Source organism: Eptatretus burgeri, chromosome 7 (assembly GCF_056783735.1).
Source record: "Eptatretus burgeri isolate ZD-2024b chromosome 7, Ebu_testis_v1, whole genome shotgun sequence".
Classification (NCBI taxonomy): Eukaryota; Metazoa; Chordata; class Myxini; order Myxiniformes; family Myxinidae; genus Eptatretus; species Eptatretus burgeri.
This window is the reverse complement of record NC_140967.1, coordinates 69,790,962-69,813,274: the sequence shown is the minus strand read 5'-3', so window position 1 is coordinate 69,813,274 and position 22,313 is coordinate 69,790,962. Positions and strand designations below refer to the sequence as shown.

General features: G+C 42.0%; 1 long non-coding RNA gene across 1 annotated transcript in view; it reads left to right on the top strand.

Annotated features, from left to right (window-relative positions):
• Positions 1-20,650, top strand: part of LOC147023496 (uncharacterized) — a 286,895-nt gene extending 266,245 nt beyond the window's left edge. The window contains exon 10 of the long non-coding RNA XR_015060226.1: positions 20,594-20,650. This is a non-coding gene — a long non-coding RNA (uncharacterized LOC147023496). The remainder of the gene's footprint in view (positions 1-20,593) is intronic.
• Positions 20,651-22,313: the final 1,663 nt, after the last annotated feature.

Below are 22,313 nucleotides of genomic sequence, written 5' to 3'. Positions count from 1 at the left end.
AAAAACGTTTCATAGAAAGTCATCATCCAGTCATCCTTCACATCCCTGTCCACGTCTGCCCCAAATTATACAAAGCCACAATTCGCTCACGAGAGCTCGTCCAAAGGTTGTGGGAACAAGACATTCACTATTTCATACATTACGCCATTTTACAATCTTTACCGAAACTAATAAAAGGCAATGTGTGTGTGTGTGTGTGTGTGTGTGTGTGTGTGTGTGTGTGTGTGTGTGTGTGTGTGTGTGTGTGTGTGTGTGTGTGTGTGTGTGTGTGTGTGTGTGTGTGTGTGTGTGTGTGTGTGTGTGTGTGTGTGTGTGTGTGTGTGTGTGTGTGTGTGTGTGTCCTCCATTACTCCAAAACCATAAAACCTAGCAGCCTGAAACTTTGCATGCATACTAAGAAGGTTGCAAGGAAGTGCAGGAGTGAAAATTGGATGTTTGGGTTCATTAAAACACCCCTTTTGAAGACAATTAATGGCCTTGTTTAATTATATCCTTCATCAGGCGATCCTCGGCCACCTCGCTGTCTGGGGTCTTTAGGCGTTTCCTGGGTAACCTTGCTGAGGTCTGAAGCCGCCATGCTTTTTGGCCTGCTCAAAGTTGCCTCGACTTGGAACAGGCCACAACGATTTTTTTATGATAAAGTGTTTTTTTTTCCACTTTCCTCACTCATCATAGCTACGAATCACTGGGTACATTGCAGTGTTTATAAACGCCCGGAGATGCCGGCGTTCATGGCTTTATTTAATTTGCATATATGAAAAACCGAGAGAATCTCTTAAACTAACCAGAATTACAAAATGTAATCTCTAGATTTGAAAGTAACATCAGTTCCGACTGACAAAAACGTGTGGATTTGTCCAATTCAGACATTGCATGGGCGTTTCCGTGGGCAGAGTTGGATCGACAGTAACTCCGAATAAAAAGTAACCCAACTGCAGGAGGACGTCCGCAAACACAGTTGGCACCAGATATGGATGGCTGTTGGCTCACAAGGAACTCTTCCGCCCTTTGCAAGGTTTTGTTCTTCATCCTGCTGGGTGTCCATATTATACACCCTCCTCACCAAGAAACTTGGTGGGGGAAATGGTTTAGTCACCGATGACCCGACCATGGAACAGGTTAGTTCAGGTTTAAATGGTACCTGTAGCAAGTCACAGATCTAATCTGACCTGACCTGACACAGGGCGGAGGGGAGGAGTTGGAGAGAGGGAGAGGGGTTAGAGAGAGGAAGATGCGTTGGACAAAGAGATAGGAGTGGGAGAGAGGAATGGGGAGAAGAAAGGGGAGAGAAGGGAGGGGTCAGAGAGAGGGAAATGGGTTGGAAAGATGGAGAGGGATTGGAGAGAGAGGGAAAGACGTTGGGGAGAGAGAGGATTGGTGGTTGGAGAGAGAGGGAAAGTGGTTGTAAAGAGAGGGAAAGGGGTTGGAGAGAGAGAGCGATAGGGGTGGGAGAGAAAGAGAAGAGATAGGGGTGAGAGAGAGAGAGAGAGAGAGAGAGAGAGAGAGAGAGAGAGAGAGAGAGAGAGAGAGAGAGAGAGAGAGAGAGATAGATAGGGGTGAGAGAGATGGATAGGGGTGGGAGAGAGGGAGATGGGGGTGTGAGAGAGGGAGATACGTAAGGAAGAGAGGGATAGGGGTGGGAGAGATGGATAGGGGTGGGAGAGAGGGATAGGGGTGGGAGAGAGGGATAGGAATGGGGGAGAGAGGGATAGCGATGGGAGAGAGGGATAGGGGTGGGAGAGAGGGATAGGGGTGGGAGAGATGGATAGGGGCGGGAGAGAGGGAGATGGGGGTGTGAGAGAGGGAGATACGTAAGGAAGAGAGGGATAGGGGTGGGAGAGAGGGATAGGGGTGGGAGAGAGGGATAGGGGTGGGAGAGAGGGATAGGAATGGGGGAGAGAGGGATAGCGATGGGAGAGAGAGAGGTGGGATAGGAGTGAGAGAGGCAGAGGGATGAGAGAAGGAGAGTAGAGGCGACATTCCAGCCGATATGACACCAAGTTTAACATCCTTCTGAGAGACGGCCCACACATTGATGAATCACCCTGCCTGTGAAACATTGGGTTGAAAGTTTATAGCTGGGTCTGGATTTGAACCCAGGCTAGACAGCTTAGAGCGAGCATTCGTACCTTTTGACTATCCTGCCGTGATGTGGTGATTTGTTACTTTGTAATGACTGAAAACATTTTTTACGCATTGTGATCATCTAATTTATTTTGCCTTCCCAACCCTAGTATCGAACCGCGGTATCGCAATCCAAGCTTGAAGAGCGCATGCCAAGTGGCAAAAAAGAGCACTCAATGAAACAGTTGAGGAAACTTTTGAAAACAAAACATTTAATTTTCTAATATGTATTTATCTATGCCGAAATGACGGGTCATTTAATGAAAGAGGACCATACAAAAAAGGGGAAATGTGGTGTAAAATAAAATTGCACATTTTCAGTGAGCCAGCCACTGCCTGATGCACCGCAGAACAATGTGGGACCAAATACAGGTGAGTGGCCCCTGAACTTTGTCCAAGTCAATCAATATACAGTATTCATTGACAGTGCCAATATTGTAGAGCACTCGGCAAGTGTCTTCAGCACTCAAAGAAGCACTCCAACGAAATGGTTGATAAGTAATTGCTGGCTTGGCAAGCGATTAGCAATTGCCGATATGTCATGTTAAACACCTCCCAAGGACACCCAAAATGTAAAAGTATGTCTGATTTGAACAAATGAAGACTTTTTTTCGCAGTCAGGCCTGCTGCTAAGTTACATTCTGGAGCTTAAATTTTGTAAATCGGCTTAGTTTGAGATTCTAGAGGTTATGGCATGTGCGGAAATGAAATAAAGCCACAAACGCTGATGTCTCCGGGTGTTTATAAGCATTGCAATGTACCCAGCAATTCATAGGTATGATCATGCATTCATTGATATGAGTGAGGAAAGTGAAAACAAAAAAAAACTATCATTAAGATATTCCATTCTTGAAAAGGCCAAAAAAATAATGACGGATTAAGACCCTATCGAGGGAGAGCGAGGTATTTGAGAATGCACATGAGAAAGGATATAATTAAATGAGGCCGTTAATTATCTTCAAAAGGGGTGTTCTAATTAACTTGATACCAAATTTCCACTCATGCACTTCCTTGGGGTTCCCTTACTATGCATGCAAACTTTCAGGTTGATAAGTTTCATGGCTTTGGAGTTATGGAGGAGACACACACACACACACACACACTGACACACACACACACTGACACACACACTGACACACACACACACACACACACACACACACACACGCACACACACACGTCGGGTGCTTATGAAGTCCTTGGGCAACTTTATACTTTTATCACTTTTGATGTACGCACGATATCAGCAAACTAAAATGTGCATGAAAGCATAATTACCTTTGCCACCGAAGGTGGACGGAGGTTATACTTTCATCCCTGTTTGTTTGCCTATCTGTTTGGCTGTGAGAGGATATCTCAAAGTTGTGGATGGATTCGGACGAATGTTGGTGGACAGGTTGGGTCTGTGACAAGGAAGAATTGGTTCGATTTTGGTGAAGATCTGAATGTGGATGTGGTTACGCGAATCTTTTAAGTGATTCTTCACCATTGAGAGATAAGGCCAAAAACGATTTATAGCATTATATTAAAAAATAATTAGGGACTGGTTAGGAAAAAAAACTTGGTGGATGAGTTGGGTACGTGACAAGAACGAATTGATTCGATTTTGGTGAAGGTTCAGATGCAGATCTGGCCTATCAGTAGGATACAGAATGAAAACTGTTCAGCCTGTTGGAGGGGTGCGCTGTATCAAGTGCCTTTCTAGTTCATAAAGTTTTTACTAATACTTCAAATTTTTAGGTTTCAACATAACCGCCATCTTTCAGAATACATTGTTCAGTCCGATTTTCCAACTTGTCGAATACATTCTCCAGTTGCTGCTGAGTAATTTCATGAATTGTATTTAGGATTATAGCCCTAAGTTCATCCAAAGTATGTGGCTTTGATGAGTAATCAACAGTTTTATATAGCCCCATAAAATGTAGTCCATTGTGGACAGGTCAGGTGAATGAGGTGGCCAAGCAATTTGTCCACATCTTCCGATCCACTTGTCTGAAAGACATAATTCAAGAACCGTCGCACATTTCAAGGAGGCATAGTGGGATGGAGCCTGGTCTTGCTGGACGAAGGTGCTCTCTGAAAGACTAATCATCTTAGTTCAAGGGCAATGAAATTTCACAAGATTGCAAAGAAACGTTCGCCATTGACTGGTGCTTCTTCAAAAAAGGAAGGCCCGACAATGCGTGACTTCTTGATAGCACACCAGACGTTTATTTTTGGCGAGTCTTTCTCATGTTGCCAGACTTCCTGAGGTTTTTTTTCCTGTCGCACAAATGTGGATATTGTGGCGGTTGGCTTTGCCAAAGATGTGGAATGTCGTCAGAAAAAGTCAACTCGTCAAGAAACCCATGGGAATTGTGGACGTTTGATCTGAACTGTCGACAGAAATGTAACCTTTCGTGGCAGTCCTCTTCCTTTAACATTTGAGCCACCTGAATCTTGTGAGAATGTTAATGCAATTTCAGTTTGAGAATTTTGTGCACTCTTGATTGTGAGATGTTTAGTTCCACAGATGCACATCACAACGAATTTCATGGACTCCTTTCAAATGCTTCCAGGATGATGGTGACAGTCTATTTACTGATTTGAGGCCTACAGATCGTAGTTTGTCATTGACTGACCCAGTTTTTTTAAAACGTTTTCATACAATTGTTAATACAATTCCTATGTGGTGCTCTTCCCTGTAATGAGCAGTGAATATTCTTCTCACGGCTGTTATGGAATTCTGTACCTCGAGCCAAAACACAGTTAACCTTTTCTTTGACTGTCACCATTTTCAATCAGCTTCAACATCTGAAATGAAATTTAAAAACATCATTAACAACATTAAAATTAATGAAGCTTTATAAATTATGCTTCCATATGCCATTTGCAGTTTGCTTCCACCAGGTTTGCACATCCAAAGTTATGAAACTTTAAAGTTCCACAATAACTTCATGAATTTTATATATTATTATGGTTCTGGATCCCACAAGACACCAGAATAATGGACATCGCCTCAAGATAACTCTAAGAGGATGACGCGTCTCTAAGAGACCATGATCGCCAGTCAATCCAGAGCTTCCCGCGAGATCCCACACCCAGAGTCGTGTTACGATATGAAAAAGCCTGAGTACAAGCAGGTGCCATGCCCACAATCACGTATCCGATCTTATTTAGTTGGCCGAGCTGTAGCAATGCTTACATAACTGTTTCCAGCACTTACCCAGCCCAATTAAATCTCAGTTATCCTATTCCATGGTCAGAACCAAAAGCACAAGTCAAGACATAGTTTGTTTAGGACAGGCTTTTAGTGGCACAAGCAAACAAGTATTTACAAGGAGAGGCAATCAAGTGAAGCCTGGTGTTGGCTTAGCCTTTAGGGTGGCTGGCTTGGGATCTTTGGGTCCTGAGTTTGAGCCCCTGTTGGCCACTGAATTAACACCAGGTGGGGTTGACTCAGCCTGTCATCCTTCTGAGGAAGGCAAAATGAGCACCAGTGTAATGGTAATAGGGGCATTGTATCAACAGCACAGCCATGCTCTCAACCAATGATGCTACCCACAGCCTTGTGTTGCATATAAAGAAAGAGGCAATAAAGTGGCATATATTATGTACCAGGCAATTATTCATAGCACGTACACACTCTCGCTACCCCTATGTGGTATACCCACCCTTGGAACCTTATCAGTGACTTAACACCTTTACAATAACTGGTGCTTTACAATAACATATTTATATATATATATATATATATATATATATATATATATATATATATATATATATATATATATATATATATATATATATATATATATGTGTGTGTGTGTGTGTGTGTTAAAGAAGGCACTTCAAGCTAAAAGTAAAAACGAGATCGACTCCACTAATTTGAACAAAAAAGCAAGAGCAAGAATAAAAAAGCAATGCATATGTATGTATATATTGCTAAAACTCACTTCTTGTATGTATATATGTTCCTGAAATACAGCCAAAACGGTACATGATAGTGCAAAAATTTTAGTGTCACCTTACTCACCATTCGCCTGCAGTGTGGTGTCAATTTTCGTTAAAATCGGGCAACGATAAAATAATTTTAAAAATCAATTCCCGATTCAGTCAAGTACTCTTCGGGAGAATTTGATCAATGCAAACAACCTCAGCGGTATAGTTCACTGGAGCTATCTTCGTCTTGTTTTCTTGAGATGATTTATTTTAAAATCTCAAACATTTAGTATAGACAAAGAACGATTTATTTTTAAGCATAAAATAAACATCGCCATTTTGATCTGATACTTCCATGTTCATTGATAAATAAAATAGTGCTTAGAAGATTACGCACAATGATTTCTTCGACTTTCTTTTCTCCGTTTGGTTTTTTTTACATTGACGCGCAATATCAAGTTTCGTTCAAATCGGGCAATGAAAAAAATTATTAAAAAATCAATTCCCGATTCAGTCAAGTACTCTTTTGGGATTATTTGATCAATGCAAACAACCTCAGCTGTATAGTTCACTGGAGCTCTCTTTTTAGTTATTTTTTCTTTTTCTTTTTTGAAATGATTTTTTTTATCAACCGCTGTCACAACGGGAATCCAACGGGTTCGCGGGTCAGCTCGTATATATGTATGTATGTATGTATATATATATATATATATATATATATATATATATATATATATATGTATACATAAATGTATACTGAAACACAAAAGAAACTTACCACTTGTTTGAAATGTAATAAAATTGTAAAAGTTCAAAATAAAGCAAACCAACAATTGCTAATTGAAACATTGGCATTTTATTGATGACATGTCAAGTTTTTGACCAAGATACACCATCTCATAAGTTTGTTCTACAGTATAGAACAGCACAGGGTGCAATGTCAGTCCCCTTTCAATAGCGTGTGGCCACCATTGTTTTGGATACAGGCAGTGCATCGTCGGCGCATACTGCCTACCAGTCTTTGGATGGATTGCTGCTGGATTCTGTCCCACTCAGTCCTCAATGTCTGAAGCCATCTGACTTAGGACCATCTGCCTGTCCTACTTTGCAGTGGTGACTCTTGGCCTCCCTGATCGAGGTCTGTCATCTGCAGAGTTGTGGAGGGTGTCTCTGTCCACCAGGGCCGATATCGTCTGGTGTGAACAGCCAAGGTGACGTGCCACCTCACGGTAGCTCAATCCGCCTTGCAGTATGCCCAAGGAACACTGCCGTTGATCCCTTGGCAATCGTGACATGTTGATTGAAATGCCCATTTTGCACTGGCCTTTTTAAAGCCAATATCAAGACATCACGTGCAGCTCATTAAAATCATCCCGTAACCCTTGGCTAATCACTGACAGTCAAAACGGATGTTCAACAGCTGTGCTATGAAGTGACCATTGAAGGTTCAAGTGACCATCCATGACCGTTTTGTCTGACAGTGAGGACACGTTTGTCCACAAATAAGTTCACACATTTACAACACGCAGTGTTATTGTTGATATTTGAAGGTTTAAAAGGTGGTAAGTTTCTTTTGCGTTTCAGTATATATACATATATACATATATATATATATATATATATATATATATATATATATATATATATATATATATATGTAGATTAATGTTATATTTATATATATTTACAGATGTATATATATATATATATATATATATATATATATATATATATATATATATATATATATATATATATATATATATACATACATTGTTACGGTTGTGGAAATTCGCAGAACACCATAAAGGTCCTTGGTTCAGTTACATCGATAAGTTTGGGTTCAGTTAGATTTCCCCAGCGTTGTTTGATGGGGATTATTCGTGTCACAGGGCTGTGATACTTTGAGATAGTGTTTTTCTTTTTCTATCATTATTTTGAACCAACCACATCTCCACCACCATTACAACAACCAACATCGCTCCCCTTAACCACAACACCGACCACAACCACACCTGCCTCTCAACAACCACGCCATCTTCACTATTCCGCCAGCAACCGTCAACATCTCCATGCCACAAACATCGCCTCACCTCTGTCTCCAAAACGACGCCATCTTTGCACCAGCCGCGGCGAGTTCCCAGCGAACAGCGTCGCTGCAAACCGATGCGGGGGGTTTCGTTGTGAGCGCAAGCGATGGTGATTCCACCACGTCCGCTCTGTGTAAAAGCTTCGCCTCGAAAAACGGATCACAGGAGAGAAAGGGGCGGGGCCTGTGGGGGTCGAAGCACAAGTCTGCTGATTTCTACCACGTCCGCTCTGTGTGGAAGCTTCGCTCTCGGAGAATCGGATCCAGAGGGCCGGTGATTTCTACCACGTCCGCTTTCCGAGCAGAGGTCAGAGTTGAGAGGGCGGAGATCAGATCTCGTTTCACCAGCCCTATAAAAGGCCGCGCAGAGCGCCAGTTGAACGAGTCAAGCCGGGAGGAGAGTCAAGTCGGGAGGAGAGTCAAGTCGGGAGGAGAGTCAAGTCGGGAGGAGAGTCAAGTCGGGAGGAGAGTCAAGTCGGGCGGAGAGTCAAGTCAAGAGTCAAGTCGGGTCTGGAGAGTGTCTGTCTGAAGCAGTTGGGGAGCTGCGCGGAAGTCGGGAGCCTGGCGCTTGGAGCCTTCAATCGGTGAAGAGGGTCAGATGCCAGGAGACGCGAGCTGGGAGCGCAGCCCCGCCTGCTCTGCCGCGCAGACCTGCGTGCTCGGGTACGGGCCGGAGAGGACTCGCCAACCAGCTCTGAATGGTCCGAGGTGATCGGGCTTTGTGACAGTCCGGGCAGCGCGAGGGACAAGCGGGCTCTTAACGAGAGCATCAACTCGGAAAGAGCAAAGGCCCGTTCGTTCCTCTGAGGCGTTACCGGCTGGGCCCGAATTACCGGGCCGTCAGACGAGGCCTGGGCCGGACCGCGGCTACGCCAGCTGCCATGAGAAAGGAGCGTCGTGGGTCGCCCCAGCGAGGAAGGTAACCTGCGCGGCCTCGTGGGGCCCTTTCGGTCAGCCAAGTCCCACGCCATAAATGCCCATGGGCCCAGTCTGGCCGCCCTGTCTATGGGGGTGGTCTAATCCTTTTCTTTTTTGCTTTCAAATGAATGTTGGTGGCGCCGTGTCCTGTGAAGTAATACCTGTTAAGTGCCTGTGAAATAATAATTATATTCGGTCGTAGTGCTTTCCCTTGCTTTTGTTTGCCTGAATACGTGTTGGCTCTACATACGTGTAATTGAAAATAGATGTGCTTTCTTGAAATGTACTCGGTTCGTTGCATCCTCTCCCTATTGAAAATTCCATCTTGCATCGCGGAATAAATAGCTGGGTTTCAAACACCCTTTAAATAGAATCGGATCCGGCGAGGTCGGGCGATCATCCCCGCTCGGTTATCACTGCAGAACGGAACGGACCGCTTAGTGGTTCGTGTCCCAAGCCGACCTGCGTCGAGGTACGGTCTCCCGGTTAGCTATCCGCGCGGGTACTTAGGTATATTGAGATTCGGCGATTGACCCTATCCTGTGCGGGTAGAAAATTGGCTAGGCCGTGGTGGGGTTGAAGACCCACCCGTGACAGGGTTCCGGCGTTGCTCCGGAAGGTCACAACTGAATTGTGCTTCCGGTGGGTGAGCTGCTACTATTCGTGGAAAGCGGCCGTTCGCACGCCAGCGGGCGCAAATTCGTAACAATATATATATATATATATATATATATATATATATATATATATATATATATATATATATATATATATATATATATATATATATATATATATACATGTAGGCATGCATATAACTCGACGGGCCCTCTTACACGTTGCCAGATATGCCTCCACCCACATTATTACATACTTGTCCCAAGTTTGATTTAAATTCCTGAAGCCAGATTCAAAATATTAAATACTTCTGGCTGCCAGACCATGCATCCAATCAGGTTGAAATTTATAACATATATTGCCCATGACTATGAGATTGTAATTTTGAAGTTTCACATCGATTGATGATCAGATCAAGAGAAAGTTCTTTTTTAAAAGATTTTTGGTCAATCCAATATGACTGCCAGATCATGTGACCCAATAATTATTCGTGAACACCCTGGTATCCCCAAGGCTTGGGGAACATGTGGGTGAAGTTTCCCCTCAATCTGTCAATCCATTCTGGAAAAGATTTTTAAAGGTTTGTTCTTCAAAAACATCATAGTTGTCAAACCATGTGGCCTATGATGTCATCATTCGAGATATTTTTGTTCCTTATGGATAGGCGGTCATAAGTGTAAAGCTTTGCCTCGATCTGTTCCGCCATTTTGGAGAAGAAGATTTTTGAAGGTTTTTCTGTTAACCTGGCTGGCTGCACCAGGCTGACCATCCTGACCCAACCGTTGTTGAGTTGGATGTCATAGGTATAACTATCCAGATTGCTGGCCCTCCAATCAACTGCGAACCATCTTAATTTGTGGAAACACAGGCTGCGATGAACCAGTTGAAAGTGGGTAAAGCCCCAAGGATCTGTGGCATCCATGCTGAACTTCTCAAGGCTGGTGGAAATGCTGTAATGGTATCGTTGCATGCAGTTCTGTACTCTGTTAGGAACACAGGCATCAACGCAACTGACTGGAAAAAGGGGCCTTGTTGTCCCTCGCTGGAAAGGGAAGGGTGATCGCCAGGACTGCAGCAACTACCGAGGGGTGACGCTGCTCTCATGGGCCGAGTAATGTCTTTGCTCGGATAATTATTGATTGGAATCGCCACCATCTGCTTGAGCACCAGCACCCAGAGCATGATTATGCATACATACATATATGTATGTATATATATATATATATATATATATATATATATATATATATATATATATATATATATATATATATATATATATATATATATATATAGTGGGTCACTGAAATAGGTGACCCTTATTGTCAGTAATTCTGTCTGTTTGTTTGGATGTTTGTTCGTTTGTCATCAGCATAATTGGTAGTAAATGTGGGCCGATTTTGACCAAACTCGGGTGGTCGGTACATCCTATGACCTAGTGCTTTGGAAATTGTGATGGTTGCTAGGGACGCTTTGGTTCCCTCGCAACAACCAAAAAACCTTCAAAATCGGTACCGTTCACGCGAAATCAATTCCGAAAGCCATTATCCCACGTAGGGTTATGAAATTTGGCACGAATGATCTACAGGTGATGCTCTATCAAATATATTCCGGTTTTTGTGATATATGGAATACTTTACCCGCAGCGCCCCCTACAATTAGGGTATGCGTGAAAATTAGCGAAAATTGAAGGCCCCCTAGCGACCAGGTGAGTGCATCGATACGAATGAAACTTTGCAGGTTCATGGTACTCAATGAGTACTACAACTTTGCCTCAGGACATATTGTCCGATTTCGCTTAGGTCAGGGGTCAAAGGTCAATTAGTGCAAAAATCGATAATATGCGAGAGCTGGAGGTGCCTTCGCGCCAAATGCTACTCCTCCTAGGGTTATGGTCGGATTGTCATGAAAATTCACACTAATCGTCTGGAATACATTGTGCACAAACGATCCAGCCGGATTTTCGATTTAGATCTTTGTTCACCCACAGCACCCCCTCGAACTTTGGGGATTTCCGATTTCAAACCGCATTTTCGCTACTTTTCATTCAAATGGATACTGAGTAGTTATCAGTAGATGGAACTGGATGAGATTTGATATGCATAATCTTAAGGTGATTCCCTATCGCTATATGACATCCAATTTGCTCTATATCTTATATTTTCCATGCTCGACGACCCATCGCCGCCTACCGGCGTGTGTGTGTGTGTGTGTGTGTGTGTGTGTGTGTGTGTGTGTGTGTGTGTGTGTGTGTGTGTGTGTGTGTGTGTGTGTGTGTGTGTGTGTGTGTGTGTGTGTGTGTGTGTGTGTGTGTGTGTGTGTGTGTGTGTGTGTGTGTATATATATATATATATATATATATATATATATATATATATATATATATATATATATATATATATATATATATATATATATATATATGTATACATACGTTGACATGAGAGAAGATATATGTGGCGTTTTATATATTTTCATCATTTTTCAACTGCACTCATGAATAATCATCCCGTTTGTAATGAACTGAAAGATGGCAATCCTACTGCGAACCTTTGCAATTGGCATAGAATCAAACCTCTTGTGAGTTTAAAGTGGAAAACGTAAAAAAATAGTTCTTCAAAGGGAATCTCGAGGTTCAGTAACATGTTTAAGTGTCTCAGGTAGCTTGGCCGACGACATGCACTACAACAAGAGCAAGGCTGGAATTTAAGGCCACAATGGGATGTCATCGTTTTGTTTTGGGTTTTTTTTTTTCACAGGGTACGTCCGGCCACGAGAGACTTGATCAGAGGCTTATAAATCATCATGAGTTACTATTTCAACGGGCGAGGCCGAATCGAGCCGTGATAAAAAAGCAGAGCCTTTACTCGCAGACGTGGTTTCGAGTACAAGTCCGTTCCGCGACGGTTCCGTTCGCTCGTCTCGAGTGCAAGGCTGCGCGCTGCGAGGGGAGTCATCTGATTCCCCCACTCCGGAGATGAATGAACGTATACAAAAGCCACAAATGTGCTCGGGCCACGGTCGTCGAGCTCCGGTTGCTGGGATGGGTTCTGCCAAGGGATGGTTTCTTATGATCTGGGAAGGAAATTTGCCCTTGTGCAGTAACCGTTCCCGTCCACCCTTGTACAGCGAATAAACCTGGGAGACAGAGTGTGTTGTTACATGAAAACCATCTCGATGGCATTCTGCTAAAGGAAACTGATGCGAAGGGTCAAAAGATGTTCGTTTTCCTCTGCACCCGCATAAGCACGCGGTTCAACGAGTTTGTACAGAAGAGCTCGCAGTACTTTCCAATGCACTTTGATTATACTCTGAAATGTATTATTAAGCATTGTTGTGTGATGGCAAGCAACGATGGCGACAGGTGTGCGTGCAATTACCTTCAGGCGCATTGTAGTCATATAAGATGTCCAAAGGTTGGCTGGGGGATGAAGGGGAGTGATACTTGAAGCCGGGCTAATCTACAATATTTTCCTGATTGGTGATGGTCTGATTTGACGTTAAAAAAAAAAAACAACAAAACTTTGGAGGCTTCATAGTTACTGGCCCCATGATCTGTGCACTGTTTGTTGCTGCACCCAAAGTTTGAATCTCACCTACTGAAGCAAATATATCCATGGTGTTCAAACATTTCCTTCATGTAATATACATTAATGCATCCTGGTACCTTTCTCCACGACAGAAGAGGGTGCTTATCGTGAAAGTTGCACTTTTGGCAATGCAGTAGATGTTGTGGGTCTTTTCAACATTCTACAACTTCATACAGAAAGGATGCAAGATGACCGTCATGCAGAAATGCCTCCACTTGTGCCAATATCTATCTTCTATCCACTGTACGACAATAAACAGAGATTGTTCGGCTGGAGCTATGTCAACAATATTCACTCGTCGATTGGTCGTGGTACTGACCAATCGGGCATGACCATTTTTTCCCTTCATCGGTCAAATGGTCACGGCACCGACCAATTGGGTGTTCTCGTATTTCCCTTCAATCGTCGATTGGTCACAACACTGATCAATTGAGTGTGACTGTTTTTCTCTTCACGACTCGATTGGTCGCACCACTGCCCAATTTGGTGTGCCCATTTCCCCTTCACTCGTCGATTGGTCATGCACTGACCAAATGGGAGTGGCCGTTTTTTTCCCAGCATTATCCGTGTCTATTCTTATCAGGTCTTTCTGTGTCAGCAAACAACCGTCCATCAAGGTGGTCTGGTAAATCACACACTTTCCTCACCTCTCACAGTGGTGATTACAGTATTGGTGACTACGGTGCGGCATCATGATCGCACACTTTCCTCACCTCGTGACTCATCCTGGTGATTACTCTATCGATTGAAGTGCTATCTTTGATAATTTTATGTTCATTTGACTCCGCAAACATAAAGCAGACATCCGTGCTCGGTGGGCCGACATGGGTACTCGAGGGTGGCATGCCCACTCCCACTTAGTGTATTCAAACAAAGATAATAGCCCATCAGGAATGAGGGGATAGCCTAGATGTTTACACCTTCTCCTCTGGGCTGTCTCACCTGGGTTCGAATTCTGACCCAGCTAGAAACTGTCCCCCTGGTGTTTCGCTTTCAGAGCGATTCAGCAATGTGTGTGCCATCCATAAGAAGGACGTCAAACTGGAGGACCCCCGTTTGCCAGCACTGGTTTTTGGTAGATGTCAAAGGTGCCATGGTGTCTTTTGCGAAGAGTAGGCAAGTTATTTGCTGCCATCCTGAACTGATTCCAAATCCCGAATTCGAAGTGGCAACCCGTCTCCGATTGGTTCTATCCTCGGAATGTTTCTCGACTTACCATAAGCCCCGAGGTTCTGTAAACACGGTGGGTTTCTAATCAAGCAGTAGTTAATCAATCAACGTCTCATCATGTATAAGTATCCTACTTTGATTTGCCGAAGCTTCAGGGACACCATTTTTTTTATACAGCCTTTGATTTCAGAGAGAGTTAAATCTCATGAAAATCATCGCAGATTTGGAACAAAGCTTGGTGGTGATGCTCTATCGCAGAAAACTGTGCACGATTAGTGAGCAGCTTCAATCTAGTCATGATGGTATGGACAATAACGACCATCCTGGTGCCAGACACACCTGCTAACTTCGGTGGATCGTGAATGCCCGTGTCGCAGAATACCGACGCATGCAAGTGAAATATCTTGTTTACTCTAGTTCGTAATGAAAATGAGAAAACAGTCTTACTCCACCATCAGTTAACATCTATAACGGGAAGAACCACTCTCATAATAATATACATCGGTCATTTATGATCCCTACATGTTGCATAGTGTTGTACTTGCATATGTGCGTCTGCATGTCCATGTGTGTGTGGCAGCTCAACTAGGAGCCTTCGATCATGTATCCTTGAAGTTAGTTGATAACAGTCATTAAAAGGTTTGACAAAAATCGCTAATAATGCTAAAATATATCAATTTTATGAAACTAAGCTATTTCATCTGTTGTATAGTTTTTTTATCTCTGATTTTACTTGAAATATATTGAGTATTGTGTGTTGTACGGAATTTTATCTCGGAAACAAATGAGATGGAAAGTCAGGGTTGGCCAGCTGGTTTATGAAAGGCCTAGATCAATCCACCTCCTGTGACCGACCGCACACGAAGGTGGAATTAATTCGCTAATGAAATAGTAGTTGTAGTAGAAGTAGTAGTAGTCATAGTAGTCACATGGAAATGTTATACCTAACAGCGTACTGTCCTTTAAGCAGTTATGAAGTTGACTTTCCATCCTGAATTTACTTTGAAGTTTAAAAGTCCGTTATTCATTGCTACATTATTGCGCAAACTTTGGTCATGAAGGAGTGAAGTCATCTTTGGTTGGCTGCTTTGTCCTTCCTATCACAGCATTTGTTACCTCCGCCACCGACGATGGATGGAGACTTTGTATTCACCCTTGTGTGTCTGTTGGGTGGTCGCTAGAGTACCCTTATTGCCGGGTTTTCCGTGTGTGTGTGTGTGTGTGTGTGTGTGTGTGTGTGTGTGTGTGTGTGTGTGTGTGTGTGTGTGTGTGTGTGTGTGTCTGCAACGTAGGGCTCCACAGCACAAACCAGCAAACCGATTTTGATGAAACATGGCCAACAGGTGCCATATGGGCTGGGAGTGTGCACATTTGAGTTTCGTTGCTGAGCAACCACCTGTTGCTATGCAACAGCCGAAAAACCGCGTATGGTATTTTCAATACTTGTCCTACAGTTTTGAATGTGGAGAAACGAGATTTCGGAATTAAACACTTCGAGATATTTAGAAAATTTTACTCGAGCCGATTTTTGATTGAGGTTTTATTTTTCAAATGGTGGTCCTTAAAAAATAGGGCGTCTATTTACCGTCTTTTTTTTTTCGTTTGTATGTAATGGACAGTTCTGGAGGCCAGAGGAGTCAACCGATTTTGATGAAACTTGACAGGTAGGTTCATACCAGGATCTAGTTCTATGCTTTTGAGCACCGTTGCTATGGACACCACCGTTGCCTAGCAACGGGACTTTGAAATGTTTGAAAAATCATAAAAAAAAATTATTTTTTCGAAAATCAAAAATGGGCTTCCAGACTTTATGTGAACTATAATCAACCTCTTTGTCAAAAATTTTCAGCCCGATCCGTCAAAAACTGTATGACTAGTATGCAATTATGTCGCGACCACCAATGTCGCCTACCGGCTTGTTTATCTGTCTGTCTGCCTGTCTGTCTGTCTGTGAACAGGATTTCTCAAATGTTAAGGATGGATTTGGCCGAAATTTGTCACAAGGACAAAATGATTAGATTTTGCTGAAGATTGAGATCCAGATAATGGAATTTTAAAAGTGATTCTTCACCATTGAGAGATAGCACCAAAAAACGATGCACAGGGTGAGTCAAAAGTCTACAAGCATCAGAAGAGTGAAAAAAAAAACAATAATAATAATATACGAACAAACAGATAATTTCTCCTGTTTCCAGACTTTTGATTCACCCTGTATAACACGATATCTCAAAAAAGTTGTGGACGGATTCAGACGAAACTTGGTGGACAGGTTGGGTGTCCGACAACAATGAATTGATTCGATTTGTGAAAATATGGATACGGATCTGGATACGAGAATTTTTTAATTTCTGAAGTGATTCTTCACTTCTGAGAGATCGGGCCAACAATGATATATATATAGCACAATATCTCAAAAAGTTGTGGAAAAAAAATGATTATGACAAAACTTGGTTATGGTTATAATCATAAACTTGGTTATAATCAAAAAACAAAAAAAAGTTATGACAAAACTTGGTGGATGAGTTGGGTAGGTGATAAGAACAAGCTGATTACATTTTAGTTCAGGTCCCGATGCAGATCCGGCATATCATTGGGATACAAAACGTAAACTGTTTGTTTGTCTGTCTGTCTGTTTGTTTGTTTGTTTGTCTTCACAGAACTTTTGTGTTTTTCTCCGCAACCGCTTGTCGGATTGAGATGAAATTTTCAACATAGGTGCGATTAATGATGTAGAATGTTTTTTATCCTAATTTTGACCCCATAGGTTACGTGGTGTGGCAGCCATATTGGAAAAACGGAAAAACTTTGGACCTCTGTTTCTCTGAAACCGCACATAGGAAGAAATTGAAACTTGGCACACGGCAGATACTTCTCATGTGAAATAAGATTGATTTTTTTATGATGTAATAGGTGCCTTTGCTATGACGTCATAATTGCGTATGTGGAATGCTACATCTGATCAGTATGAAAATTTTTGACGGTCATCTCAATCTTGGGACATAATGGTTCACAGGAAAAAAAATGATGCCATCATTGGTCAGGTGATTCAGTAGCCATATAATTTTTGTTTTAAACCCTTGAAAATCTTCTTATCTGAAGTGGCTGAACAGATTGAGGCGAAACTTTACATGTATGACCGTCTATCGACGAGGAACAGAAGGTTCACACATATGACGTCATTGGTCACATGGATTGGCAGCAATATTGGATTTACCCTAAAACCTCTAAAAATCTTCTTCTCCAGAAAGGCTGGACAAATCGAGGGGAATCTTCACACAAATGTTCCCCAAGTCATGGGTGTACGAGTTTTAGGAATAATTGATAGGTCACATGGTTTGGCAGCCATGTTGGATTGAAAAAAAATTAGATCATGTTTTCTCTGGAACCACTTAATCAATGGACATGAAACTTACAATATATGATCTAGTAGTGATGTGGAATACATGTTTTAAATTTCAACTTTATCGGATGCATGGTCTGGGAGCCAGAATTATTAAATTTTTCGATAAGGGTTATTTTGGGTTTATTTATTTATTTATTTATTTATTTTGGAATTAGTCTCACTTGGCTGTGCTTGGATGGGTTTGTGGTTAGAGGAGTAACAGCTGAAATGCGAATCCTATCCATGTTCCTCCTGATGACTTCATCTTTGCTTTTTGCTTGTTTGTGTTCCTTCTGATTACTCCAATGCAGTCCTGTACCTATTTGATCTTCCATTTGATTTGAATTGAAATTACTTTAATCCCATCCCAAATTGAATTGAATAATGAATAATAATTATGCAAAAAAACGCCATGGGTCAGGGTCAGGTGTCTATTCAAAGTGGGGTTACATCAAAGCGGGACGTCTTTCGTACCTGGTCATCACTGCCAGCAGTAGTAAAGTGTCAGTTCTAATTATATCTCATATTAATTACGTAACACACCAGAACACAAACGCCACACAAAACACACCACACAAAACTACCCAAACACCACACAAAACAGGTTCTGGCAAGTGTCTGCAATCTCTGATTGTTCTTTCGAGTTACGTACTGTTTCAACGTCGGTTGCAGACTGCATGTGCGCTTATTAATTACATGCTGTTTGAACATCAGTTGCACCCTGACTTCACACACATACGTCTATTAATTATGTACTATTGGAATGTATATTTCGATGTTTTAGACTGCTGAGACCCCTTCAACCGTTGAAGAACTTTTAAGATGCCCCAAGACCCTTAACCCTTTCATCCCCAGCAGCCATTTTACCATTCACTATTCATACCTCCATATATCGGTGTGGTCAGTTTACCGGCCGCTATTCAAACCTACATATACCTGAGCGGCTGGATTTTTCTCTTTGGGAGCCCAGGGTGTGGGGAGCCAGCAGTCCAAGAGGCTCAGGGTTTAAAAGGTAAAAAAAAACCCCAAGGACCCAAAAAGCCCCGAGGACCCAAAATATCCCGAATACCCAAAAGACCCCAAAGACACACAAGTAACATAGAAGAAAGGATGGATGAGTGGAAGGAAGGATGGATGAGTGGAAGGAGGGAGGGATGGATAAGTGGAAGGAGAGATGCATGGATGGATGAGTTGATGGATGAATGGATGAGGTGAAGGAGGGATGGATAAATGAGTGGAAGGAGGGATGGATGAGTGGAAGGAAGGATGGATAATCAATCTCGAAGGAGTGATGGATGGATCTCTCGAAGGAATCATTTCGTTGGTTGCTGAATCGAGTGCAAGATGACCTGGATTAACCTACGATGAGGAGCAATGTGCTGCATCTCCTCCAACAATTGTCCATTTCGATTTGATTCTACATGCAAGTGCATCATTTCATTTAGATGTTGGAGATATGGGTGGGCTTTTACAAGCTAATCGGCTGTTTTTCGTAAATTGCTATTTAAACGGGTAATTAGCTGTGCGTGTGATGTTGTTGTCAGCATTTTAAAACAGTTCGGCGTGTGTGAGCAATTGACTCACTAAACACCTTTCATAAATTCGGCCCTTAGTGTTGAGATAAACGTTTTAAATGGCTGTATGCCACACTTGTGTTAGCACATCTCGTAATACATGCCGGTGAATGCATTTTAAAGTTTAAATTTGGCAGACGGGTGTCGTGTAGAATCCTACTCATGTCCTGTACCTCCACTCTCCCCAAGCCACCCCAGGTCACATGCATATCCTCAAGAAACCCTCACCTGATCCACCCTCTCGCCATAACTTGTTTGGGCATGGTTCTACTTTCCTGGTCAAATCCCTGCCCAGCAAACCAGCCATGCTAATGTCCAGCAATGATGACTGCTTCTGACCCATGATGAGATGCTAGCTACATGCCGTTTTTACTACGATTATCAAGCTAGTTAAAATTTATTTGCACTCTACTTAACAAACATTCCAAATACGAAACAATTATATGACAAAACCAAAACGGCCACTCAGTTGAGCAGATACCTCTACCAAGCTGAGCAGTTTACGCTTTGTATCCCACTGATAGGCTGGTTTCCCAATCCGAATCTTCACCAAAATCGAATCAATTTGTCCTTGTCCCACACCAAACATGTCCAACAAGTTTTGTCCAAATCGGTCTACAACGTTTTGAAATATCATGCTATAAATCGCTTTTGGCTGTCTCTCAATGGTGAGGAATCACTCAAAGAAAAACTAGAGTTCATAGAACATGATACCCCACGCAGTGTTACTTAAATTTTCCAAAAATAATGATTTTAACGGTCGTTTAAAAAAATGCCGAAGGTTTAGTGCTATTGAAGTAGTCCAGAAGCAGTCCCAAACAGCATCCTTGTACACAACTCCATTGAATCATCCTCTTGGCCCAGACTGATCTCATGAGGCACTGGAGGATCTCCTTGTACCCCACTGAATCATTATTTAAATTGAAGTATTTGCAAAACTAGAGGTCCTTGGAAGTATCCTGACGTGTGATTTGTGTACTACAGTGTTCAAGTATATAATTAAATTTAAATAAAATACAGATTGTAAAAGTCATATAAATAAATTAATTCAGGAATTTGTCGCAATTTTCTGCATTGTCTTTTACATCATCTTATCCAACATGTTACATTAGTTATTCATGCCTGTTGTTTGTGTCCTTTATAATGTCCTTGAAAACAGTAAGTTTCCTGGTTGGAATGATTTTCAATTTTGTTTGACTTCCAGGCAGCCAGAAAGAGGAAGAATATTGTTTCACTCCTCTCTTCGCATGTGTGAACGGGACAAATTCAGAGACAAGGTACAGAGACAAGAAAGTCTTATCTTCCTATTCATGTTCTGAATCGTGTTCAAAATATAACATTCGATTTAAATAAGCTGTTCCTCGATCATACACTGAAAAGACAGACAGACAGACGGACGGATTGACAGATAGACATGAATCATTTGCTGAACCCCGCTTTTCGCTTCACATGTGCAGAGTAATTTTAAATAGGACAATGGGACCTGCTGCTTATCTGGGCCCTAGCCTCGTGTTATAATCCAAAATTGGGAGCATTCTGACGAGTGGGTGTTGAGAAGAAGATTTTTGAAAGAATTTCCAGATTTTCTCAATAAATTGACTCAGTCAACCATTTTGAAACACTTCTGATCACGTGATCGGCATGACCTCCACAAATCAACATCCCTACCCTGGCCTAATGTTGTGACCCAAATTTGGTAGTGTTCTAACTGGTGGGTCTCGAGAAGAAGATTTTTGAAGGAATTTACTAAGTCGGCCAGTTTGACCTACTTAAAGTCATGTGACTGGAACGGGCTTTGTAATCCCTGTTTACCAGTCTGGAGCGGAACCTTGCTGTCAAATTTCAACCAGATCAGCCCAGCAGTTTAGCCAGAGAAGTCGAAATCGGAGACAGACGGATGGAATGATGGACAGTGCATAATGATAATACCTTATCTGAAATTTCAATTCCAGAAAAGCTAAAAATTCTCAAATCTTGATCCGGATCTGGATCTTCATCAATATCGAATCAATTCGTCCTTGTCATACACCCAAGCTGTCCACCAAGTTTCGTCCAAAGCCATCCATAACTCTTTGAGATATCCTGCTCACATCCAGACAGACAAACAGGGGTGAAAACATATTCTGCTCCATCAAACAGAAAACATTCTGCTCCATCCACTTTCGGTGGTGGATGTGACATTCCCCTCGATAAAAGCAAGCCATCACAATAAGATTCAGAAACTTCCATTTTCATTAAAACAAAAATCTTCCCAGTCCACAATCCCCAAAAAGATTATTGACCAATCAACCAACCATGTGATTTTCTTTTCTGACTTATGATGGTTTTTTCTTCCCTTTTTTTGCCTAATGCTAAGTATCCACAATAACATCGAGCCGTGACAGAGTGCTAATCATGAAATAAACGAGCAAGTCAGAATTATGCCTTCACATTGCTACAACGTTGTCATTTACTGAGGAATATATCTCATTATGCAATCTTACACATGATACGTCTCCAGCCGAATGTTTTGCAAAAGCTGGGTAATAAAAATAATGCGATAATGCTGATGTAATAGCAATGAGATTCGAAATAACGTTCACGACAGAAATATGACGGATCATTTAGGCCTTAGAATTTTTCTATTTTGAAGTGGTATCACACCACTGTTTGCTAACTTAGTATATGTGTATATGTATATGTATATAAATATATATATATATATATATATATATATATATATATATATATATATATATATATATATATCCACACATACGTCTGAGGTCCATCCAAAAAGCAATGGGACTGACATCACAGAAATTTTATTACAAAAAATATATTGAAATCACAGATTGTCCCCTTCAAAATAGTTTCCCTCCAGTCTCACACACTTGTCCATCCTCTTCTTCCACGCTTCGATGCACCCCTGGAAGGCTTCTTCT